Raw genomic sequence first — 27,580 nt, forward strand, 5'->3', positions numbered from 1 at the left:
GGAGATAGGTAGAAAGGTTGATTAAAAGTATCCTAGATTGTTGTACAAGTTGAGAAAGGTTCAATAGGGCCACCCGGAGCCCGTTACCCAAAGCCAGCCATCAGAGCATTAGATCTTCCAGGATGGGCATGCCTTAATATTATTAATGACTGCACTTAGTCATTGAGTGAACGCTACCTATACTTTCCATATTCATAGGACTGGGATGTGCATTCTTATGGACACTGAAATTTCTTATGTTTCTTTGAGATATGATACCATGTGTTACAAAAACAGAACTCATAGGTTTTAGATGATCTGAATTCTACATTGCTAAGTTTGTCACCTAAGAGAGAACAGTTTCTTTATAAAAGGTTTAAACCAGATATTATCTAAGACATTCATGGATTATACAATATGTAACTTCTGTGCTCAGTTAAGAGGACAATCCCTGGTCAAAGAAAAATTAAACTTGGATATTTTCATGTAGAATAATTCTTTTATATGTTTGTGTTTTCTAGTAGATGCTCTAGGATGGCAGTTTATCATCACCCTTTCCGGATTTCCTTTTTCTCCTTCTCTTGCTCTACTGCAGAGATTATAGATAGTAATGCTATCAGTCTTTTGCATGTAGAAAAGCTATATGATATAGTTCTGGAAAATTAAGTGTAAAGGTATATTTTTTTGAGAGAGTTAGGACTTGTTTTCTTTTCCAATAAAAAGTAAAAGAGGTACCTGAGCACCATTCCTTCCTCTTGCTATATGCCTTGATATCTCAAGCTTTCTCAAATTCTAATTGCTAACTTGTAACTATGACACAAGTATGTTAACAAAAGTCACCATGCAAAAGATAGTATGATGAAAGAGCACTCAGAAGCCTGATACACACATCCAAATATTTTGCATTCATAGTATCAAACATTTCCTAACTGCATGAATTCCATCACTGAATTGATTTATCTGCTCTTGCCATAACCACTTGAAATCTTTGCAATATTTCTTAATTGTTATGAACACATCTTAAATTACCTTTATGGTGTCTCATTCCTTTGGTACATAAATACATGTATTTTGAGTATGTGGCCAGCCAGTGTGATACACGAAAACGTGCTAGGGTATTAAATGATAACAAAGAATTAATGTTCGTAGTTTTACAGAGCTTTCTGAAGAATCAGTATCTTACTTCTAAAACAGTTTTTAAAGGAGGCATCATTTAAAAAAAAAAAAAACCCTTCATCTCCCACTAGGATGGCACTTATAAACCCCGCATTTATTAAGCTTATCCTAGAACCAATAAATATTTATCAGATTTTTCAGTCTTCTATATTTAAAATAGTTTACTGTTTGGGTTGAGTATGTTGAGTCAGAAATACATTTTTGAGGGGATTGGAAATGGAAGCAAAAAAAAAAAAATCCAGAAGTTGTAGGTGTTATGTTGGAAGTGCTTTATTACTGATAAAAAAGACTTATTTTATTTTTAACTCCAATTTAGGATATTTTTATTTGAAAGTTTTAAGACTAACAAAGGACCAATTTACACCATCTGCTTCAATTTCACTCTGATGCATATTTTCTCTCCATTTTTTTTTTTCTCTTTAAATAGACATTCTGTTTGGCACCTTGTACTTTAGTACATGTCTTTGGGTAAAAAAAATGTGGTTTTTCTGACTTCCTGTCAAACCAATATTTATTCACAAATATCTGTTTTGTTGCTTTCTCACATAAAACCATATAGCACTTTTCCCATGTGAAAAGTTGGCTAGTTGGTGATAGTGTGAGGTGCCAGCTGGAGCTTTTACAGTTTTTTGTATGCCAGCTGCTTTCATGATGGACAAATTATTCCCTGCCTTTAGTTTTACTTTTTTTTTTTTTTTTAAGTGGAAATGAATTCCTTTTGCTCTAATTATGACAGGAGAGGTTATTGCCTACTATATTCTACATGTACACATTTTGATTGCTCAGTTAACAATAACAATAGCATTGCTTTTTATCTATTATGCTGGTGAACTGTTCTTGAAACATAGGTCAGGCAAACATTAACATTGCATTACTTTGTAAGATAACTTTCAAATATCTTAGAAGAATTCATTGGAAGTTTCTGTTAAGATGGCACATACAAAGAAGACACAAACATGGGATAGTTGCTGGAAGGGCAGACTAAATTATTCTATCCAAATAGTTGCAGTAAGGATTGACCAGGATACTTTATTCACAAGGTATATTTTGTGTGGCATACTGCTGTGCTACTCTAACTTTTTGCCTGTCCTTGCTTTTCTTTTAGGAATATTAGTTTCAGAACTGCCTATCCTGACTCAGCTTTGGGGCTATTTTACAATGAATGGGAATATCATAAATTTATTTTTCTAAATTATTTGACTATATTTCTGAAAGAAAGCTTGAAATATGAGTGGTAACCCAGAAGAATCCCAGTATACTGAAAATGTACTAAGCTTTCTTGGTTATCTATAAGACTCTTTCATTTAGGGGAGAAGAATGTCTCTCTACATGTCATTCGCCTCATAGATCATGTCTCAGCCTACAGGACACTTGGAGCACAAACTAATTTTAGCACTGATTAAATAGAAAACTCAGTATTAAAACTCACCATAAAAATGCCTATTACCTAAAAGAGGCTTTAGAATGTATCTATTAACAATAACATTTCTATTCACTTGCAAATAGAACTAAGGGGGAAAAAAAAGCTAAGTCAGATTGCATACATAGCCTGAGAGCTTAAAAATAAAGATATTGCTGAGTAGCAAATGGATGTTTCTACAATTTTGTATGGAATAAGGACGCAAAAAAAGATAATAATGTCTACCTTTGTTTTTTTTTTTGTTGTTGTTTTTTGTTTTTTTTTTTTAATTTATTTATGATAGTCACACAGAGAGAGAGAGAGAGAGAGAGAGGCAGAGACACAGGCAGAGGGAGAAGCAGGCTCCATGCACCGGGAGCCCGACGTGGGATTCGATCCCGGGTCTCCAGGATTGCGCCCTGGGCCAAAGGCAGGCACCAAACCGCTGCGCCACCCAGGGATCCCTCTACCTTTGTTTAAATGTGATTATCAAATATCCCTTTTCTTAATATAATCCTACCTAAGTGAGGTTAAAAAGGAATTGAGGAACACTTCTTTTTCCCCCCAAAAAGTTTGTATTTTAGCCAAAGAATGTACTAAAGAATTTATCCACATAAAACTCATTCATTCATTCATTCATTCACTCAAAATTATTGCTAAGTAATCTACCATGCACATGAGCTATGTATATGTCACCAAATCAGTTTTATTCAAATTTTGACTGTTTCTTTTCTTTTTTTTTTTTAATTATTTATTCAAGAGAGATCAAGCAAGAGAAAGCATGAAAGGAGGCTGGGGGGAAGGGAGAAGTAGATTTTCCACTGAGCAGTCAGCCCAGCTCAGGGCTCAATCTCAAGGCCCATGAGATCATTATCTGAGCTAAAGGCAGACCCTTAACTGACTAAGCCACCCAGGCACCCCAGGTTTTCACAGTTTCTTAATTGGGCTAATGCAAAAATTGGATGACCATTTATGAAGCTATTTTGTGTGTGTGTGTGTGGGGGGATACTGTAGATCTTAGTTTATCTTAATGTTTACTTCAGATAATGAAGTTAACAATTGAGAAATTAAATGGGAAAGGAAAGTTATACCTAATGATAGTTTCTTTCTTTAGATATCTTAAAATATGGGACTTTATGTTTTAAATTATACAAGATCTAGATATATGACAAAAAATTGTTTAGATTTATTGTGCTATGAAGGAAAATATGTACTGTGACTGATAGATGCAATGCAAATTTATGATTGGTTAAATTATTTATTTCTTACATATACACACATGTGTGTGTGTGTGTACATGTGTAATATAACCATACTTTCAAATTACTTGGAATTTAATAAGGAGTTTATGAAATTTCCTACTTGAACTGATTAAGGACATACTATTGAGTATATTTTAAAAATTGTTATCTAAGTACACATGGAAAAATATCTATGTCCCTAACTAGAGATTTAGATCCCATGTACATTCATTATTTTGCTTTCATTTACCTTTGCAAATATCAGTTGCATTAAAAATCAAGGCTTTAAGTATTATCAAATCAGCTAAACAAGTTAATATTTAAATTCCTGCTGTCAACTATTACAACTGCAAATGTAATTCTGGATGTTGAAGCTTTTAATAAATTGCAGAATGAATATTTATTCCTTTTTTCCCAAAAACTTCTAGTTACTTAACATATAGTGTAATACTGCTTTCAGGAGTAGAATTTAGTGATTCATCTCTTACATATAACACCCAGTGCTCAAAACAACAAATGCCATCCTTAAAACTCATCATCCATTTAGCCCATTCCCCACCCACCTCTTTCCATTAACCTTCAGGTTATTCTCTATTTATTAAGTCCTCTTACAGTTTATTTCTGTCCTTTTTTGTTCCTTTCCCTACATTCACCTGCTTTGTTTCTTAAATTCCACATATGAATGAAACCATAGTATTTTTTCTCCATGTATGTAATATATGGAAATATTATATTATGTACGTGGAATATATATTCTATATATATATATTTATATGTATATACATAGATCACCACTTTACTCATCAGTCAATGGACATTTGGGCTCCTTTCATAATTTAGCTATTGTTGATAATGCTGCTATAATCATCAGGGTCCATGTGCTTCTTTGAATCAGTATTTTTATATCCTTGGGGTAAATACCCAGCAGCACAACTGCTGAGTCATAGGGTCATTCTATTTTTAACTTTTTAAGGAAACTCCCTACTGTTTTCAACAGTAGCTGTACCAGTTTGCATTCCCACCAAGAGTGCACAAGGGTTCCTTTTTCTCCCATATCCTCACCACACCTATTGTTTCTTGTGTTGTTGATTTTTGCCATTCTGACAGGTGTGATATGATAGCTCACTGTGGTTTTGATTTGTATGTTCCTCATGGTCAGTGATGTTCAGCATCTTTTCACGTGTCTGTTAGCCATTTGGATTTCTTTGGAGAAATGTCTATTCACGTCTTCTCATTTTTGATAATATTTTATCTCTTTATTCATGAGAGGCAGAGACATGGGCAGAGGGAGAAGCAGAGTCCCCATGGGGAGCTTGATGTGAGACTCGATCCCAGGACCCCATGATCATGTCCTGAGCCAAAGGCAGACGCTCAACCACTGAGCAAGCCACCCAGGCATCCCTTCTGCCCATTTTTTAATTGATTATTCATTTTTTGGGTGTGAAGTTTTATAAGTTGATATATTTTGGATCCTAATCCTGTATCAGATATGTCATTTGCAAGTATTTTCCCATTCTGTAGGCTTTTAGTTTTGTTGATTGTTTCCTTCACTCTGCAAATGCTTTTTATTTTAATGAAGTCCCAATAGTTTATTTTTGATTTTGTTTCTCTTGCCTCAGGAGACATAGCTAGAAATAAGTTGCTATGGTCTATGTCAAAGAGATTACTGCCTGTGTTCTCTTCTAGGATTTTTATGGTTTCAGGTTTCACATTTAAGACTTTAATCCATTTTGAGTTTATTATATTGTGTAAGAAAGTGTCCAGTTTCATTTTTTTTTTAAGATTTACTTATTTATTTTAGGTGTAGGAGGGTGGGGGGCAGAGAGAGAGGGAGAGAAAGACTCTCCAACAGACTCCCTGCTGAAAGAGAAGCCCAACACAAGGCTTGATCCCAAGACCCTGAGATCATGACATGAGCCAAAATCAAAAGTCCAACGCCCAACCAGTTGAGCCACCCCACCAATGTCCCTCCAGTTGCATTCGTTTGGATGTCACTGTTCATCTTTTCCCAACACCAGTTGTTGAAGAGACTATTTTTCCTATTGGATGTTCTTTCCTACTTGGTCGACGATTAATAGATCATATAGTTGGGAGTTTATTTCTGGGTTTTCTATTTTGTTCTATTGATCTATGTATCTATTTTTGTGCCAGTACCATATTGTTTTGAACATTACAGCTTTGCAATATAACTTGAAGTCCAGAACTGTAATACTCCCAGCTTTGCTTTTCCTTTTTAAGGTTGCTTTGGCTATTCGGGGTCTTTTGAGGTTTTGTAGAAGTTTTTGGATTGTTCTAGCTTTTTGAAAAATTGTGGTGGTATTTTGATAGGGATTGCACTAAATGTGCAGATGGCTTTGAGTAGAATACATACTGTAATAATATTTGCTGTTCTGATCCATGAGCATGGAGTGTCTTTCCACTTCTTTGTGTCATCTTCAATTTCTTTCATCAGTATTTTATACTTTTCAGAGTATAGGTCTTTCACCTCTTTGGTTAGGTTTATTCCTGGGTTTTTGGTATAATTATACATGGGATCGATTCCTTAATTTCTCTTTCTTCTGTTTCTTTATTGGTATATAGAAATGCAACATATTTCTGTACATTGATATTGCATCTTGTAACTTTACTGAATTTGTGTATCAGTTCTAGCAGTTTTTGGGTGGAATCATTTAGGTTTCCTATATAGAGTATTATATCATCTGCAAATAGTGGAAGTTTTACTTCCTCCTTGCTGATTTGGAAGCCTTTTATTTCTTTATGTTGTCTGATTGCTGTGGCTAGGATTTCCAGTACTATGTTAAATGGCAGTGGTAAGAGTAGAAAACACTGTCTTATTCCTGACTGTAGAGGAAAAGCTCTCAGGTTTCCCATTAAGGCTGATATTAGCTGTGGGTTTTTCATATCATGTTGAGGTATATTCCTTCTAAATCTATTTTGTTAAGAGTTTTTATCATGAATGGATGTTGTAACTGATTTTTCTACATCAATTGACATGATCATAATCATACGGTTCTTATAATTTATTTTATTAATGTGGTCTACATGTTGATTGATTTGCGAGTATTGAACTACTCTTGCAATCCCACTTGATCATGGCAAATGATTTTTTAAATGTATTACTGGATTTGGTTTGCTAGTATTTTGTTGAGAATTTTTGCATACATGTTCATCATGGATATTGGCCTTTAGCTCTGTTTTCTATTGGTGTCCTTATTCAGTTTTGGATCAGGGTTTCATAAAATGTACTTGGAAGTTTTCCTTTTTTCTATTTTTTTGGAATAGTTTGAGAAGAATAGGTATTAACTCTTTTATAGCAGTTGGTAGAATCTGCCTGTAAAGCCATCTGGATATTGTTTGTTGGGTGTTTTCTGATTACTGATTCAATTTCTTCTCTGGTTATTAGTCTTTCAAGTTTCCTATTCTTGTCTCAGCTTTGGTAATTTACATGTTCCTACAAATGTATCCATTTCTTCTGGGTTGTCCAATTTGTCGGCCTATAATTTTTCATAAGATTCTCTTATAATTGTATTTCTGTGATGTTGGTTGTTATTTCTCCTTTCTCATTTGTGATTTTATTTATTTGCGTTCTTTCTCTTTTCTTCTTTATGTCTGGCTAGAGGCTTATCTTGATTAATTGGTCTAGTTATATAAACTGTTCTGATAGAAAAGAGTTTTTGAGAAATATATAAATGAATTTCTAAGAAGCCTTACATATATAATTTGCATATACATGTTTAAAATAAATTTTCACCAAAATATCATATGTATATGATGAAAAGTAAAATTGCACAGAGGATCTTATGGAAAAAATGATATATTTTTTTTCTGATACCTGATATATTTTTTACTGATATATCAAATTTGGATGGGATATGTTTATGCCCTGACTAATCTAATTTTTAGTCTTCTTAGCTTTAATACTTATATTTTGATTTTTCCACTTATTAAAATAGTAAGTTTAATTAATATAATGAAACTCTGTCTTGTTTCACATATTTTTGAGAATATGTTTTGAGTCTTCACTTTGTAAGAGAGCATGTTAGAAATCCTATTCTTTCCTCTACCATTCCTGATAATTTCAAGTCCTCCCTTCTGTTTGCAGCAACAATTAGAACTTTCTGGCTTTGTCCTTATGTTGATTTTTATATCTGAAAACTAAAAATTATGACTACCCAAATATTGTTCAATTTGAGGCCAAGTATTTCACTAGGGTTACATCTCCTTCTAACCTATACATTGTCTTAAATTTGAGCTACACCAAGTCAGTATTCCTAGAATTTAAGATTAAGTGTATGCTATTTTTTAAACTCATTATTTGCAAGACATGTCATACTTTCATTTAAAAAAAATGTTTGAATTAGTTTTATTTGTGTTTGTTTTCATTTGACTTAAGTTTTTAGTTTAGTTGTGTGTGTATGTGTGTGGGGGGGTATCTATTAACTATATCAACTCTCAAGTCAGTCAACCTTTCTCTACCTCCAAGTGTCCTTTATATCTAGATTCTGTTTCATGGAGTCCTTCATTCTCCTGATAAATTATTCCTTACTCATTACTTTAACAAGAGTTTTTAGTACTTATTAGATAACAGATATTATTTTAGGCATGTGGGTTATATCAGTAGCTGGATGTTCCCTAGGCTTTCATTTTGGGACTTTTTAAAACTACTATTATTTGTTTTTCAAGATTTTGTGACTTTCTACTTATTGATTTTTGTTTCATTTTGGTGAAGAATATCCAGAATTAAGGATGGGTATACCTGAAACTTTTTTGAGTTCATCAATATTTGAATGTGGCTTTATTCACTCTGACAAACTGGTTTATATTCATCTTTCTACACTCCAAATTTTCTTTCATAGCCATCAACACATTTCTCTATTGTGTTCTTGCATCAGTAATCCCTATGGTTAATCTGAAGTACTTTATAGTGGGCTTTCCTCTGACTTATAAAAACTTAAGATCCTATATTTAGGCCTAGATTTCAAAAATTTTATGAGACTAAAGCTTTTATGCTGTCTCTGCTTCTAAAACTGTTGGGGGCATCTGGGTGGCTCAATCGGTTAAGTGTCTGACTTCAGCTCAGGTCACGATCTCATGGTCCTGGGACTGAGCCCTGCCTCAAATCCCCCCTCAAGTCCAGTGTCAAGACCCCCCATCGAGCCCTCCTATCAAGTCCCCCCTCATTGAGCACCCCCTATAGAGCCTCCCATCAGAGCACTGCACTCAGCGGGTAGTTTGCTTGTCCCTCTCCCTCTGCCCCTCTTGCCAGCTCATGTTCTCTCTCTCTCAAATAAGTAAATACAATCTTTTAAAAAAATCTGTTGTCTAGTATTTCATTGATCATTATTTCTCTTTCATCTTTTGTTCTGCTTTCTCATTATGGAACATTTTTCGTATTTTAAATTCCAAATGTTTATTCTTATTTTCTGATATTTACTCCTCTTAATTAAGATAACAATATCTTCTATACACTTTATATTCTCAAAAAGTCCTGGAAATAATGTGCAGAATTTAAAATATATTTTCTCCAACCTCTTTATCTGTTTCTTCAAAGGTCAGTATTTTTTTACTTCAATCTTTCTATTTCAAGCCACTTATTCTTCAAATAGACTAGCTTACTGACTCTCTTTATACTAAAACAGTAGACTTGTGTGGTTGCTATGTGCTTCCTTTATTGTTGAACAAGTGAATCTTTGTTTTTGCTGTTTTGTTTTGTTTTGAGGCAATTCTAGAAAGAATTAGTAAAGATTTCCAACGGGAGGGATTGATGAGATTTCTTAAAGTATAATTAAGATTTAATTAGGAAAAGGGACTAAAATAATAACTAGAAAAGACATATGAGCAAGAAACTGATGCTGTGTAAAAAAACAGAACATTCATATTTACTGGATGCAGATAAAGATGTCAAGTTTTAAGGGTAGCAATATGGGTCAGACCAGGTTATAGGGGCCTTGGACTTGCTTCAACACAAACTGGAAAGAGTCCACTTGGAAAACCCTACATTTGGAAGATCAGATATAAATTAAGATGGATCTGAACTAGAGAATAGTTATGTGATGGCAACTAGAAAAAAATATATACAAAACATGCAGAAAAGAAAACAATTTGACTAACAAGAGAAAAATGGGTCAGGGCAGGGCTGACTCTTAGATATGTAGTTTGGGTGTCTGAATAGATGGTTCTGCAACTGATGACTGTAGACCATTCACAAAGAGAACTGACTTCTTTCAGAAATATAGTGTAATCTACTCAGAAAGACTTTCCTGAACCACTCAGTTTCAGTAAGTCCCCACCTGTTATCCTTTTTCATAATAACTGGTTCTTTTATTTAAGTAAGTTTTTTTTTTTATCACAATGATCTTCATATTCATTTATTTACTTATTTGTTCATTCTTGTTTATTTGTTCATTGTTTTTCCCTTTAGACTGAAGAGCAATGGAGAAAGGAGGGTTCTTTATTAATCAATATCTATCATGAATTTAGCTCTGTTCCTGAAACAAGCTAGTTGCTCAATAATATTTCTTGAAAAAAATAATATTTCTTGAATGATATTTGATATTACAGTAGACAGGAAAATAGGAAAAGAAAAATTTCCATTGAATTTGCAAAAAAAAAAACTGGATATAATTGGACAGTTTATCATGAAAATTGCATATGGATTACCAATAATAGGGAGAAATTATTTACTGTGATTTGAGTACTGTATTAATTGCTTTTCACGCATTTCCTGACTTAATCCTCAAAAGGACACTATGGAGTTATTATTTCCATCTCAATTCTAAACATTAAACAAAGGAGGGCAGATGAATTTGTTTCCTTAGTGAAAAGTGTTGACATTAGGATTCAACTCCATGTCATCCATGTAAACACCATGCTTTTAATAACCCCTGATTTCAGTGCATTGGGGAGTAAATGGGAAATAGTGTTTGGAGTGAGAATATACTCTACTTTTGAGAGTTTCAAGAAGAGAATAAAAGAATACTGTATTGAGGTTATTTGGAGAGACTACATTATATATATAATATATATATTATTATATAACATATATATAAAACTAAGAGGCACTTCAGTTCTGTCAGTAGATTATTTTAAAGGTTTTATTTATTTATTAATGAGAGACACAGAGAGAGAGATAGAGACACAGGCAGAGGGAGAAACAGGCTCCTTGCAGGGAGCCACGATTTGGAACTTGATCCCCGATCTCGGGATCACTTCCTGAGCCACAGGCAGAAGCTCAACCACTGAGCAACCCAGGCGCCCCTCTGTCAGTAGATTTTGAAAGGAGAATGTCAATTGATAATACAAAATCTTGGACAGTTTAATTGGCCACATAATGATAAGTAAAGATGGCACTAAAATAGTCTTAGAGTAAAAGAAAAAGGAGCATATTGAGGGTGGACATAATCAATTTGTTGTTGGGAAGGGGCACAAAATTTAAAAACTTTACATATAAAGGTTTCAGTGGTATTTTGAGGGGAGATTGGGGTGAGCATGTGGGAGAAAAGGCTGTATGATAGATCAGGAGATCCTGAAGGGAAAAACCTGGTCATCACTAAACTGTTGGTCAAATGTAAGACATTGAGAGTAAAGAAGTGTGAGAGCAGCTGGAGGATTATCTCCTACATTTTATAGCATTGGAAATGGAGCTCATTCTAACCAACAAAATTGCACCTGGGTAAAGAGAAGTACCTTCAAAATAGTTATTAGTTGCTTTTATGAGCTGTCCATGATATATTATTTAGATATCACATTGCACAGAGCACCTTGAGAACGATAAGTATTAAGACACTAGAATTATTTGGGACTTTGGTTTAAAATGTGATGTTATAATCCCTAGCCTGTAGGTATACAAAAACAAAAACAGAAAAAAAAAGGGGGGGGGATTACTCTAGCATGTGTCTAGAGTATTAAAATCTTAGTATAATGACATTTATACAGCACTTTGTGTTAAAAATTGCTGCAAAACTGTTCAAAGTGTTGTAGTGCTTGATATATAAGCAAACAGTAAATCATTTTTTTCATTTCTTTGTGCACACATAATGTGTGAATATGAGTAATAATAATAATATAGAGCATGATCCTTACCTTCAAGAGGCCAATAATGTATCTATAATAATAGAAGGAAACATATGAAGTAATTACAGAATATTTGTGAGATAAATTATGAAACTGAATTACATATAAAATAGAAGAAAAAGAAAATAAGAGTCAGGGTCAGCTAAAGTAATCAAATGAAAGCTACAATTAGGTCGATTGGACCTAATCTGGGTCATGGGAAACAAATTAGATTTAGATGAAAAGAAGGAAGGTGAGTGAAAATCACAATAGCATAATACCTGAAGACAAGGCTTGAGGATGATAAAGGGCAAGGGTCTTGAAGGATGTAAATGCTTCTGCAGGTAGCTGAAGGCATCAGACCACAATCAAAAGCAATTACACAAAAATCTCAGCAAATAACCTGAGGTACTGTAGCAGATATTTTGACTGTTAGCAAAGTTAGGAGCAGCAGAACAACCAGATGGGATGGCAGAAACCAGAAATGGGGTGGATCTTTTAAAAAATAGGCATCAAGCTACCCATTAAGTTTAAAAGCAGAGCCCAGGATTGTGACAGGTTTTGAAAAGAGTGGGCGGAAAAAAAACATAAGCCACAATTTTGTTTTTTAGAGCCACACTTGTACAAATGGAAAATATCTTTAAATATGAAAAATGAGAGTGTACAGCATAAAACTCAGAGAACTTCACTTTCCAATCTGAGTTTTCTCTAGATTTTTGTAGTGAAGTCTCATATGGACCATTATTTATTATATCAAATGCTATCCTCTAATATATGATTGTATATTTAATTTCTTTAACCAGTTAAAATGGATAAAAGAGTAAACTGGAAAACAGCCAAATCAGCAATAAATAATATTCATAAAATAGTGCTTTTTAAGACAAAAGACAGCACTTTTATTTACCTTTGTTTATTTTAAATTTTATTACGGCAATTGTTATTTTGTACCACTTTATACTCTTCTGATGGCTTAGATATGACATATTTCTTTGAAATCTCTTATTAATTTTGAATTATTCATGTATGGTTGGATTTTAAAATAGATCACAACTTATTTTGTTGGTACCTCAGATAAATCAGATTGTGTTTACCTACTTTATGTAATTGATAAGTCTATTGAAAATCTCAAAATTACAATATATCCTGGCACCACAAATATGAATGAATGATTGGATTAATGAAAAATAGATTAATGGATAAATATTTATAACTCACAATTTTTATGAGATTAAGAATCTAATGGAATGTAGGAAACTGTAATTTGTTGCTAATAATTTTTCTTACCTCCAAATGAGATAAACATTATAATATATATATATATAATTATAAATTTGTTGTTATAGAGGTTCTTTTTTTAAAGATTTTATTTATTTATGAGAGACACACACAGAGAGAGAGAGAGAGAGAGAGAGAGAGGCCAAGACACTGGCAGAGGGAGAGGCAGGCTCCATGCATGTAGGGAGCCTGATGCAGGACTCCATCCCAGGTCTCCAGGATCACGCCCTGGGCTGCAGGCAGCGCTAAACCATTGAGCCACCCGGGCTGCCCTGTGATAGAGGTCTTAATGAGCCTTAATTTAAATGTACATTAGACTTAAAAAAATGAATAATCGAAACTTTCCTTTATGCAACAATAAGATTTTTTATTTGGTCCTTCCCCACTTCGCAGAATTATACGAGTAAAATAAAAATGGAATGATTAGATTAAATGGATCATGGTATAAGAGTAAATGATTTTCTTTTGTTTCAATTACTGAAATGTTTGAAATAACTATAGGTATTATTTAAAAGTGTTTTCTTCCAAAATTATTCTATACAGCCAGCATAATTTTGCTACTAGAACCCTACTAAGATTAGAAGAAAAAAATTTTTTTAATAATAAATTTATTTTTTATTGGTGTTCAATTTGCCAACATACAGAATAACACCCAGTGCTCATCCCATCAAATACCCCCCTCAGTGCCCGTCACCCATTCACCCTCACCCCCCACCCCCCTCCCCTTCCACCACCCCTAGTTCATTTCCCAGAGTTAGGAGTCTTTATGTTCCGTCTCCTTTTCTGATATTTCCTACCCATTTCTTCTCCCTTCCCTTCTATTCCCTTTCACTATTATTTATATTCCCCAAATGGATGAGACATACAATGTTTGTCCTTCTCCGATTGACTCACTTCACTTAGCATAATACCCTTCAGTTCCATTCACGTTGAAGCAAATGGTGGGTATTTGTCATTTCTAACGGCTGAGTAATATTCCATTGTATATATAAACCACATCTTCTTTATCCATTCATCTTTCAATTAGAAGAAAATTATATGAAAAGTTCTATCATAGGGGCATCTGAGTGGCTTGGTGGTTGAGCGTCTGCCTTTGGCTCAGGTCCTGATCCCAAGGTCCTGGGATCAAGTTCTGCATTGGGCTCCCTGTAGGAGCCCGCTTCTTCCTCTGACTAGGTCTCTACCTCTCTCTCTGTGTGTCTCTCACGAATAAATAAAACCTTTAAATAAAGAAAAAAAAACTTCTATCAAAATCATAAATGAGACAAAAATCTAGACAGGAAACTAACAAGTGGAATCCAGAGATATTTAGAGAGTATAATATATAATGCCTGTACTACCTTTATTCTAATAATGCAAGAATGGTATAATATTTGAAAGTATTTAAATAGTAATTAACTACATTATTAGAATAAATAGAAAAATCATAAATCATCTCACAAATGCAGAAAATGTATTTTATAAAATGTAAAAAATTTATAATAGAAATACTTATCTACTAAGTAGTACGTAGAAATTTTTTTATTTTGATAGAGTATTCTAAGTATTTTTACAGCCAATTTGATACTTTATGAAGAAATATTACAAACTTTCCTTTGAAACTGGCAATGAGACAAGGGTGCCTCCAATTACTGCTTCTATTTATACTATATTTTGGGCAAAAAAAAGCAAGAAAAGCAAGAGTGAAGATAAAATATAACTGCCTCTATTTTCAGATGACATGAGAAAATCCTAGGAAATTCAATTTAATCTAAAGGCTAATAATCAGATTTTAAAAGAAAATTTTACAAAATTGATTGATTCAATGTCTATATAAATATTTAATCAGCTTTCTATATACTAAGGACCACAAAGAATTTTTTTTTTAAAATGAAAAGATACAATTCTTAATTGCAGCAAGATTATCACTTATGACATAATCTAATGAATAACATACGTGAATTCTATATATCAGAAAATATATGTAATATTACTAAAAAACATTAAAGAAGATCTAAATAAATGGAGGGACTTATTATTACAGTTATGGACTGGAAGATTCCATTTTCAAAAGATACTAATATTCTCCATATTTAACTTCTGACCCAGTGCAACTCCTGTTAAAATATGACAGATTTGTTTTTCCCTTTTCACTCTCTCCCTTCCCTTTCTTTCCTTTTCCTTCCCTTCCCTTCCTTTAATCTTCCCCCACCTCTTACCTTCCCTTGTCCTTCACTTTTCCCCTTCCTTTCCTTTCCCTACCTATCCCCTTCCCTTCCACTTTCTTTTTCCTTTCCTTCCCTTTCCCTTTCCTTTCTTTGTCTTTCTGTTATTTTGCTCCCCCCAGGGGAACTAACGGGCCAGTTCTCAATTTTATGTAGAAAATCAAAGGGAAAGTGTAGCCAAGACAATTTGAAGGAAGAACAACAAAATGGAGGCTTAAAATATAAAACCTTATTATCAAGCGAGTATTTAAGACCATGTGATACTGGTACATCGAAATACAATTTTAGAAACACATTTATATAGCCCTTTGATTATGTAAATGCTTATTCTTTCATGTAGAAAAGAAGTGAGGAACTTTTCAAAATGATGTTGGATCAACTAAATAACCCTATTTTTAAAAATGAATTTTTGTCTGCCATTATACACAAAAATTGATTACTGATGGATTGTATATCTACAAGTCAAAGGTAAATAGTAAAATTCTAGATGTAAATGTATACATTTAATACAAAGATTAAAAGATTCATTTAATCAGGGAAACATCAAGAACAAAACATAAGGAAAATATTGATAATTTAACTTCATTAAAATTAGAATTCTGTTTATTAAAAGGCACCAAAATGAGAGCAAAACTCAAGCCACAGTGGGAAAATATTTTTGAAATATATTTATCTGAAAAATTATTCCCATATATAAAACATGAAGAATTTTTTAAAATCAGTAAGATAAATGAAAGGCCAAAAGAAAATAAGCACAAATTACTTGAATAAGCACTTCATAAAAGCAGTAATACTTATTATTAATAAACTTACAATAAAGTGCTCAACTTCATTAGTAATATGAACAAATTAAAATCAAAATTAGATGTCATCGTTCCTCTAGAATGACTGATTATAAAAAATGCAAAAAATACCAAGTATTGGTGAAGATACAAACAACTGAAACTCACATATTACTATTGTTTTGTATCAGTGAGAGCATAATTTACTTCAATCACTTTGGGAAACTTAGTTTACAAATGTACATACATTACCCTATAAATATTTTATACATATGTGTACATAAGTACACCAAACAAAAATGTGCACATAGGTGTGCCAATAAAGGATATATTTAGCAACATTATCCTTGGCCAAAAAATTGGAAACAATCCAAGTACTCATCAACTATAGAATAATAGATACTGATATTATCATATGATGACATTTTAAACAATAAGAAAAAACGAAGTGTTTCTAAATACAACATGGATAAAATTTGCAAATGTAATGCTGAATAAAAGAAGCCAGACATGGCAAAAATCAATCAATCCCACACATATAATGTCGGATTTCAAAAAAGATGATACTAATTTATTAGACAAAATTAATAGAAACCAAGATAGTAGTAGTTAACATTACAAGGTGGTATCCCTGAAAATTCTGGTAATATTCTAAATTTTTATTCTGGTTCTGATTATTTAAAAATTCATCAAATTGCAGAAGTTAGGGCCTCTGCACTCTTCTTTATTAGCTACGTATTAATTTCCTAGTCTGCTGTAACAACCAGAAATTGGGAAGCTTAAAACAACAGAAATTTATTCGTTCACAGTTTAGAAAGCTACAATTCCAAAATCATGGTGTTGCCAGGATTAGTTCCTTTTGGAAGTTCTATAGGAGACTCTATTTCATACCTGTCTCCTGGCTTTGGGCAGCTATCAGCAATATTTGACATTTCTTGGTTTGTAGGTCAATTACTCCAATCTTTGGCTCTATCTTCACATTGTCCTCTTCTCTGTTTCTGTGTCCTTCTCTATCTCTTGTAAGAAAAGTCATTGAACTTAAAGCCCACCTTAATTAAGTACGAACTCATCTTGATCCTTATATTAATTTAATTAGCTAAGACCCTATTTCCAAATAAGGTCACATTCTGATGTTCTGGGTCTATATAGATTTTAGGGAGACAGTATTCAACCCGTTATAGTTGTGCTTCAATAAATTACTTTTTAAGAATATACTGTCGGGACGCCTGGGTGGCTCAGCTTCGTTCAATGATGGTTGAACGTCTGCCTTCGGCTCAGGACGTGATCCTGGAGTCCCGGGATCAAGTTCCCCATAGGGCTCCTGCATGGAGCCTGATTCTCCCTCTCCCTATGTCTCTGCTTCTCTCTGTGTCTTTCATGAATAAATAAAATCTTTTAAAAAAATAATATACTGTCAAAATAATATTTATTATTTAAGTTAATCAAGTTTTTAATACTCATGGGGGTGCAGTAGTTTTAAGCTAAATCTATTTAATGGGACAATGGAATTGTTTTGAGTCCTTTTTTATCATCTATAAGAATCATGTAAATAAGCATATGTATATATTTTTTCTAATAAAAAATGTTTCTACCATATTTGGAGGATATAAATATTTTCCAACATTTGTACTAGATTTTGCTTATTTTCTTTTGACTATGATACAATAGATTTATAATTTTAAATTTGTTAAAATGGAAAAACAAAACAAAACTGATTTCAGGATATTAACTTTTAGTACTACATTTATAAACTTAACATCAGTGATCATAAGAATGAATGTACTGATATTATACTGTTAATAATGCTATACCTTATTGTTCTACAAAACTGAATGTGATCTTTAAAGTTGAAATTTGAAAACCAAAAAGGCTTTATTTCTAATATTGGCACACAATTTTAAAAACTATCTCAAACATACATCAAATTAAGGATACTTATCATATAAATATATAATTATAGCTATCTTACTGATAAAAACTGTTTTTGTTTTTGTTTTTTTTAAATTCTAGAGACAGTTTAGGAATTAGGTCTTACTTTTCACAAACTAATTCCTTTCTCATTTTACATGCTATATGTTCATCATGATTTTCTATGTGGTATATTAGAATAAAGAATTGTCTTTACTTAATTCATATAGCTTTTAAACTAAATCTCAATTTCCAAATTAAGAAAGGAGTGTCTTAGCATTGCTTGTTTATATGCATGCCAAAATGCCTTATCTTGGTTTTATGATGTTGTTTGTAAACTCTGGAGACATTAATGCTAATTTCATCTTTGTTACATCTTGGATAATCTGTTCTGAGGCTTTGTGTATTGCTGACATACAATGTTCAGATTTTATTTTTCCTTAGTGAATCCTGTTTAGTCCTGCTATCACTAAAGCTTGTTATTGTTTATCCTATTCATACAGCTGCAAGGTTCAATCTCTGTCCATCATGTTCTTTGATGCCCAATGTTTTGGCATCCTTTTTGTTTTTCTTCATTGACATAAGCATTTTCCTCTTTGAAAACATCATAGCTGCTCTAATGGTGAGAATAACTTAAAGATATTCTTTCATTTTTAAAATATAGGTTAGTCTTTATATAGAGAAAGAGGTAGGGAGAAGGTAATGGTATTTTTCAATAATAATACATTTAAAATAGGAAATTAATTAGAGATAGCTCCTGGAAAACAAATTTAGTCAGTATAGAGTTATAGCATTAGGCCACCAATATATAAAAAAATGAACACGAAACCCCTCCCATAACATTGGCCTTTCAAATCATCTGGGAGAATAACTATTAAACAACAGAATTGTATTGGAAAAACTATACCACTGGTTGTATGAAGACTAGTTAATAAAGTTATGAAATCCTTGCTTGGATCTTGATTTAAATAAACCAAATGTGAAAAAAAATAAAGTTATGAAATAGGATGGTAAACTTTGTCATCCCCAAATGCATGGATTAACAAAAATATTTGATAAAACATACTTCAGATGGGGAAAATTTTTTCTATTCTATACCATTTGTATATAATTGAAGTGATAAAAGACAGTTGTAAGGTGTGTGGCAGATGTTACAGTGTCCCATTCCATATTACCTTGGCACAAAACATGCCAGGCATTCAGAAGTCTTGCTAATGCAAACTTCCGCAACTCTTCACCTGATGACTTTCCCACAAGTATTTAGCTCAAAAGCAAACTGAAAAAGCCAGGCAAGATGCCCAAGGAGCAGCCCTCATCCACTGACAGACAATGGTAGGAAACAGTTTTGGCATCTTCTTTGCCATGGGTGGGAAAACATATACATATAACTCTAATCCAGTTATCTTAGGTCTGTATACCATCAGCATCAGCTAGGAGGCTGTTGGAAATTCTAGGTCTCCAACCAAGCCCTACTATGTCAGAATCTTTGGGGACAAGCTTCAAAATCTGCTTTCACTGGATTTTTAGGAGTACTTATATCTGTTAAAATTTAAGAAGAATTATTTTACACCAGGAATAAGAAAACAGTTTTTCCTGTAAAGGGTCATGTATTAGTTTCTTATGTTGCCTCGCCAATTTATCACAAACTAAAGTGGTTTAAAACAATTAAATTTTATTATCTTATGGTTCTAGAGGTCAGAAGCTCAACATCAGTCTCACTGGGCTAAAGTCAAGGTGTTAGTAGGACTAGTTCCTTCTGGAGGCTCTACAAGAGAATCTGTTTCCTTGGCTTTGTTAGTCTTAGAGACTATACGTTTTTCTTGAAATGTGGTCCCCTTCTCTATTTTCTAATACCATATGATTTCACTCATGTGGAATTTAAGAAACAAAAGAGATGAACATAGGGAAAGGGAAGGAAAAATAAAATAAGATAAAAACAGAGAGGAAGGCAAATTATGAGATGCCTAACTATAGGAAACAAACTGAGAGATATAGAAGGAGAGGTATATGGGGAATGGGGTAACTAGGTGATGGGCATTAAGGAGGGTATGTGATGCAATGAGCACAAGATGTTATAAGCAATTGATGAATCACTAAATTCTACCTCTGAAACTAATAATACACCATATGTTAAATAAATTGAATTTAATTTAAAAAAAATGCAGTGACATTATATTTCCTTCACTGACAATTTCTTTTGTTACATTGCCTTCTTTTATTTGACTTTCCTGCATCTCTCTTGTAAGGACCCTTGTAATTACATTGGGTACAGAGGATAATCAGGATAATCTCAAGATCCTTAAATTAGTTACATCTATAAGGCCCTTTTTGCCAGGTAAGGTAACATATTCATAATTTCTGGGGATTAGGACATATGCATCTTTGGGGAGGATATTATTCAGCCCATCATAGGCCAGATGATGATTATTTTTAGCATTTTCTGCCAAGAGGCAAAGTTGAGGATATTATGTAGATACTTATATAACAAGATAGAAAACACTTGTCTTTCCTCATTTTCCTGGGATGAGCCATCCCAGATGGTGGGCCTGTTTTGGCTCAAATGGAAAAATTCTCCGGAAAAAGAACTGGTCAAGATGGGTACCTGGTAGTGGGAAATACTGGCTATCTCCTCATCAGTTTCATTCTCTATCCAAGGAATCCCTGCATTTCCTTCTCTTCTCCTAAAGAGTTTTCCAAACCTAATTTGGGCAGTTGGACAGAGATGAGGTGACATTCAGAGCTCCTGATACTCAGCCTGAGATTCCAAAGCTAGGTGTCCAAAAGTTGTCAGCATGGAGAAGTGCCAAATGTGAAGGTGGCCACTGGCACAGACCCCATGCAGGACTATGGTGCAGCCATTGGCCAGGGTGACAGGTGCTGGGAGCATAGGGAGGGCATCTAGACTTAGTTTCTGTGGCTCACAGTGCCAGACTGCTGGAATGGTGCCCCTGACTGCAGGGGGTACCAAAATAGGTGATGTACCTCAGATTTTACCTGAGGGCTATAATTTCCTAATTTGTGTTGTACACCATATTTCAGAAGTTACTGTTGGAATTGGGCTCCAGTTGCCTATAGCAATGACCTGCTCATATCTGCATGCTCTATTTACTTCCTTCTCTTCCCTATCTCATTTTCTGCCCTCCCCCAACCCCTGCAATGCTTCCTGAAATAACTTCCCAAATAAACTACTTGCACTTAAATCTTTCCTTCAGGAGCACTGCTGAGATAACACAACTAGATTATGCTATGACCAGAAATGGTAACGACAATGTTTTTAAAAGTCACTTCTTTTTGTCAAATATATACCAATTATAAACTTAATTTTTCATGTAATATCAGGTTTTTAGTAGCTAGAAAAACATGTGCTTTCCCTCCAAACACCTTTGTTTTACCCACTTTTTCCCAGTGTGTTTGTTTGCTTATTGTCTTTGTACTGTATATAGATGAGAGAATACAGTAATATTAATAATGCAAAAATCTATGGAGGATTGCTAAATGAAGTAAACAATAGAGGGAGAAATTCTCTAGAAATACCAGAAAATTAATGATGACTAAAAGACCACTCTGCATTGCAATTTGTTGCTTGACCTCTAGTACTTGAAAATCATTCCAGAAGAATGAAGAGCTAGTTTTGTTTTGCCCACTTGGCAAGATATTTTCTAAGTTCACTAGTAGTGCTCTCCTGAAAGCCTGAATAATGTTTCTCCAGTACAAAGTCAAAATGCAAACTGGAGGTCAGAAAAAATGTTTGTTTCAATCAGATGAAAGGAGGTACTATTTTAAAACCACCTTCTTATTTATTTATTTATTTATTTAATGGAAATTTAGATTTTTTTTTAATTTTTATTTATTTATGATAGTCACACACAGAGAGAGAGAGAGGCAGAGACATAGGCAGAGGGAGAAGCAGGCTCCAGGCACCGGGAGCCTGATGTGGGATTCGATTCCGGGTCTCCAGGATCACGCCCTGGGCCAAAGGCAGGCGCCAAACCGCTGTGCCACCCAGGGATCCCCACCTTCTTATTTATAAAGAAGGTATTTTCCTGTCCTAAGGCAAAAAAAAAAAAAAAGCCAGGGATGGAATATTCAAGAAAATAATTTATATATTTCAGGTATGACCTAACCTGTTTTGGTGAAAAAATAAAATCTAGATTTTTATCCAATGCCAAGGAACACTATATATACTTTTTTTTCAAAAAGATGTAGCTAAGTGCAAGAATAACATACATTTTACAAGTTTTAACTAGTCAAGCTAACAGTTTTCACAACATATCTTCTTCTAATATCATAATTAGAAGGAAACATTTCATGTAGTGTGATTGTCACTAGAAAGATTCCAATTTAACTATAATAGCATTAGTGAGTAACAGGGCATGGAAATGAGCTGTACAAACTAGCACCATAAGGAAAAGATTTTATATCCACACTCTATTTAGAATGTGATCACTACTATCTTTGTGTCTCTGTGATTCCTAAGTTTCTCAGGCAAAAATTAACTTAACATAGTTAAACAATTAACATTTAAAATGAAAAATTCCAGTTTATATTGAGTCAGAATTTGAGGCAAAGATACAATTAATGTTTCCTTTACCTGCACCCTCCCCCATACACACATAACTAAAATCAATTAAGACCTATCGTCTCAATTAATAGTAAATTTCATATAGACTAAAATATGCTTATCTATTTTAAGCTATTCTTTTGTCTCAGATTTTCAGCACACTTGGTTACATACAGGTATAGATATAGATTAAGACTACATAAGGTATCTGCAATATAGGGACTTATGCAGATATGAGCAAAGTGATGGAACTAAATATTAATTGATTAATATTAATATTAATAATTAATTCTAATAACTTTTTGACATATGACAAGGAGGTAATTCCCAAACTGGGAAATATTTTCATTATCTTTCCAACCCATACATTCTGAGAGGTAGTTTTAATAACATATACCACTAATATAATACATTTGACTGTTTATTGATTGATTGATTTTTGTTTTATTTTATTTCTTTTTAAGTAGGCTCCACACCCAGCACGGAGCCCAACACAGGGCTGGAACTCACAACCCTGAGATCAAAACCTAAACTGAGATCAAGAGTAGGTCGCTTAACTGACTGAGCCACCCAGGTGCCCCTAAGTTTGACTATAAAAAAATAAATGAAGTATTGTTTCTCTAAATCAAACCATAATAATTGAAGGGTAATAAATTTCAGTCTGTAGTGAGCTATTAATTAAAGATGAACATATCTGTGTATTTCAACAGAGCAGAAGGTGTTGAATTTCAGGAAATTTGCAGGCCTATGAGATATTTGCATTTTTAAAAGGAATCACAAGAAACACTATTCTATGAATTTTACACCCACGGATCTCCTAAATTTTAAAATGAAACCAATAATGTGTCTTGTTCCAAAAGTATGATTGACTTAATGTGTTCAAGTTTTGTTTTTTTTTTTTTTATAGTTTTTCCATGACCAATTAGTTGATATACGATGGCCTGTGTCTTCTCCTACAGTATGTGATACATTTTTGGTGAACATGCACTATATTTGCTGCTTCCATAATAAATCTTCAAGTTATCTAACAGAAAGATGTTTATACAATGGGTACAGATGGTACAGACTGACAAATTTTTAGACATTACTTCTTAACACAGTGTCTTTTAACACAGCTTCTCTGGAATTTTGCATATGGGAATTCTAGTTAGAGAAAACATATGTAAACTACGTCTTATATTAAAAGGTAATTTTTAAATCTTTATATTTATTGTTTAAAATGGGATTGCTAATGTCTCTGTTTTAGCCTTTATGCTAGTTTTATTTTTTGAGATGTAATTAACTACAATAAAGTCTAATTTATAGTTAGAATTTGGTAAGTTGTGACAATATATACACCTGTGAAACAATTAATACAATCAGGATATTGAACCCATCTCCATAACCTACAAAAATTTGTGTCTTCCCTTGGTAATCACAGTTCCCAACCAAGCTACCCCCAACCTTTCCTAGGCAATAACTGATTTTATTTCTGACATCTTTTATTGGTTTGAATTTTCTAAAATTTTCGTTAGTTAGATCCTATTGTATATGCTTTTTTGTGTGTGTCTTATTCTTTTTTAAGATTGTATTTATTCATGAGAGACATACAGAGAGAGGCAGAGACATGAGCAGAGGGAGAAGCAGATTCCCTGGGGGGACCCTGATGTGGGACTTGATCCCAAGAACGCAGGATCACGACCTCACCCAAAGGCAGATGCTCAACCACTGAGCCATCCAAGTGCTCCTCAGTTTTAAGATATTATGAATAATAATATTATGAATATTATGAATAAAACTATGAAAAATTTGTGTATAAATCTTTGTATAGGTATTGTTTTTTTTTTTTCTCTCAGGTAGATATCTCAGATAATACAGTAGTGTTATGTTTAACCATTCAAGGTTTAAATCTATTATCTTACTATTTTTGTTTCTATTTTTCCATGTGTTCTTTGTTGCCTTTTTCTTCCCTTTAATTTATATTAATTGGATATTTTTATGAATTCACATATCACTTTTGTTCACCAATTAACTATAAATACTTTAGTGATTGCAGGTTGATGGTATATACGTTTAACTTTTCAACACTTCAAGTAATATTAAACCATTTCATGTAAAGTGTGAGAACCTTATATTAGTATACTTCCATTTCTACCCTCATGGCCATTTGTTATTGTTGTCATACATTTATCTCCCCATATGTTATAAACTCCACACCACATTGTTATTATTTTTGCTTTAACAGTAAATAATCATTTTTTCCAGTTTTTAAAATTGTGGTAAAATATACATGATATATTAAAATTGACCATCTTGAGGGGATCCCTGGGTGGCTCAGTGGTTTAGTGCCTGCCTTCGGTCCAGGGCAAGATCCCAGAGTCCTGTGATCAAGTCCTGCATCGGGCTCCCTGCATGGAGCCTGCTTCTCCCTCTGCCTGTGTCTCTGCCTCTCTCTCTCTCTCTCTCTCTGTGTCTGTCATGAATAAATAAATAAAATCTTAAAACACACACACATATACACACACACACACTTCCCTGTTTATCTACAATGGCTGTGCAGATTTGCATTCTGATCAACAGTGCACAAGGGTTCCAATTTCCTGGAAAATATCCCATGTACACTTGAAAAGAATGATTGTTGTTGGGTAGAGAGCTCTATATATGTCTGTTGGATGTAACTGGTTTAGTTGTGTGGTTCAAGTCCTCTATTTCCTTCTTCCCTCTCCAGAGAAATCTCTTCTGATTTTTCTAATCATTATTGAGAGTGAAGTATTAAAGCATCAAACTATTATTGCAAAACTATTTCTCTAAGGTTTCTTCCAAGAAGAAAGATTAGATTACCAAGGGAAGACAACCTTGCTTTATATATTTTGATTGTTATTAGGTATATAAATGTTTATAATTTTGTATCATGCCGTATGAACATTAATATATAATGTCCCTTAACTTTTATTACCTTTTTTTGATTTAAAGTTTATTTTTTCTAGTGTTACTATAGCCACCCTCTTCTCTTTTGGTTACTATTTGCAAGGGTTTTTTCCATCTTTTCACTTTCCACACATTCGTGTCTTGGATCTAAAGTGAGTCTCTTACAGACAGCAAATAGTTTAACCATGTTTTAACCCATTCAGCCATTCTCTATGTTTGGATTGGAGAATTTAATCAATTTATATTTAATGTAATTACTGATAAAGACTTCTGTCATTTTGCTATTTGATTTACATATGTCTTATAGCTTTTTTGTCCCTTATTTCTTGCATTACCATATTCTTTCATGTTTAGTTGATTCTTTTAGTGAAACATTTAAAGTCCTGTCTAACCCTCTTTTGTGTGTATTCTAAAGCTATTTTATTTGTGAATGCTATGAGGATTATATTTAAAATTATATCTGAAACTATAATATGCTAATTTGAATTTGTCAATACTATATGAAAGCTCTGCTCCTTTATAGCTCTATCCCTATTCCTTTCAGGTGCTGATGTCACAAAATTACATCTTTATATGCTGTATATCCAAAACCGTAAGTTGATATTTTTTTAATTCACCAGTTTTTTTAAATTATGTAGAAAACAAAATGTGGAATTACAAACCAAACTTCCAATGATACTAGCTTTTAGGCTAATAATTGTATTTTATTTTATTTTATTTTTTATTTTTTTTAAATTTTTATTTATTATTTATGATAGTCACACACAGAGAGAGAGAGAGAGAGAGGCAGAGACACAGGCAGAGGGAGAAGCAGGCTCCATGCAGGGAGCCCGACGTGGGATTCGATCCCGGGTCTCCAGGATCGCGCCCTGGGCCAAAGGCAGGTGCCAAACCGCTGCGCCACCCAGGGATCCCTAATAATTGTATTTTAAAAAGTTCTCATTTCTTAATCATATAAAAAACAGAAAGTAAAGTTACCATTGTTACAGTAATAATAGCTTTTGTAATTGCTTATATATTTATGTTTACTGAAATCCTTATTTCTTCATACATCTTTCAGTTACCATCTATTATATTTTCCTTTTGACATTCAAGACTCTAGTATTTCTTGCAGAGCATGTGTAGTGGCAACAAATTCCCTCAGATTTTTATAAGACAAAAATCTTAATTTATGACATTTTTGAAGTACAATTTTGCTGGATATATTATTCTTGGTTAATACTTTTTCTTCTTTTAGAACTTGGAATATATCAGCTCACTTTCTTATGGCCTCCAAAATTTCTGGTGAGAAATCTGCTTATAATTTTAGTGAAGAACCCTTGTATGATAAGTCATTTCTCTTTTGTTACCTACAAGATTCTCTGGTTTTGGCTTTTGGCAGTTTGATTAAAATGGGTCTTGATGTGGGTCTTTGAGTTTATCCTGCGTAGATTTGGTTGAGCCTCCTATACTGGCTTGAATAGTAATCTCCCAAAATGTATATTCACTCAGAACCCATGCAGGTGACTTTATTTGAAAGTGGTGTCTTTGTAGATACAATCAAGTTAAGATGAAAACATAGTGGATTAAGGTGGAGCTTAAATCCAATATGACTGGTGTTCTTATAAGAAGAAAGAGATTTAGAAACAAATCCAAAAGGAGAGCACCATGTAAAGACAAAGGCAGAGAGTGGAGTGATATATCTACAAGTCAAGTAATTTCAAGAATGGCCAGCAACCACCAGGAACAAGGAGAGAACCTCCAGTCACCACCAATCTTGTCAACACTTTAATTTGAACTTCCAATCTTCTGAATTATGAGAAAATAAATTTTTGTTGTTTTAAGCTACCCAATTTTTAGTAGTTTGTTACACTGGCCCTAAGAAACTAATAAAACTCCCCTTAGTCTTTAGATACATAAGGTTGCAGCTGAATTTGGAACTTTAGTTGTAGACCTATTGGAATATGTTTCTTTCACAAATTAGAATAGTAAATTAATGGAATCCTTATTTCCTAGTGATGAAGTTTAGGTAATGTGAGATTATATAGTGTCATGGTGTTTGAAAAGTGTATGAAGAGTTTTAGGTTTATGTAGATGTAAACTCGGGGTCCTTGCTT

General features: G+C 33.4%; 1 protein-coding gene and 1 long non-coding RNA gene across 4 annotated transcripts in view; one reads left to right on the forward strand and one right to left on the reverse strand.

The window, feature by feature from the left end:
• Positions 1-27,580, reverse strand: part of LOC144301719 (uncharacterized) — a 232,326-nt gene that overhangs the window by 196,015 nt on the left and 8,731 nt on the right. The gene's annotated exons all lie outside the window — the stretch shown is intronic.
• LOC144301718 (uncharacterized) overlaps positions 1-27,580 on the forward strand; it is a 359,087-nt gene that overhangs the window by 33,752 nt on the left and 297,755 nt on the right. The window contains exon 2 of the mRNA XM_077878759.1: positions 26,029-26,076. The gene's annotated coding sequence lies outside the window, so the exon portion shown is untranslated. The remainder of the gene's footprint in view (positions 1-26,028; positions 26,077-27,580) is intronic.

Source organism: Canis aureus, chromosome 30, assembly GCF_053574225.1.
Source record: "Canis aureus isolate CA01 chromosome 30, VMU_Caureus_v.1.0, whole genome shotgun sequence".
NCBI lineage: Eukaryota > Metazoa > Chordata > Mammalia > Carnivora > Canidae > Canis > Canis aureus.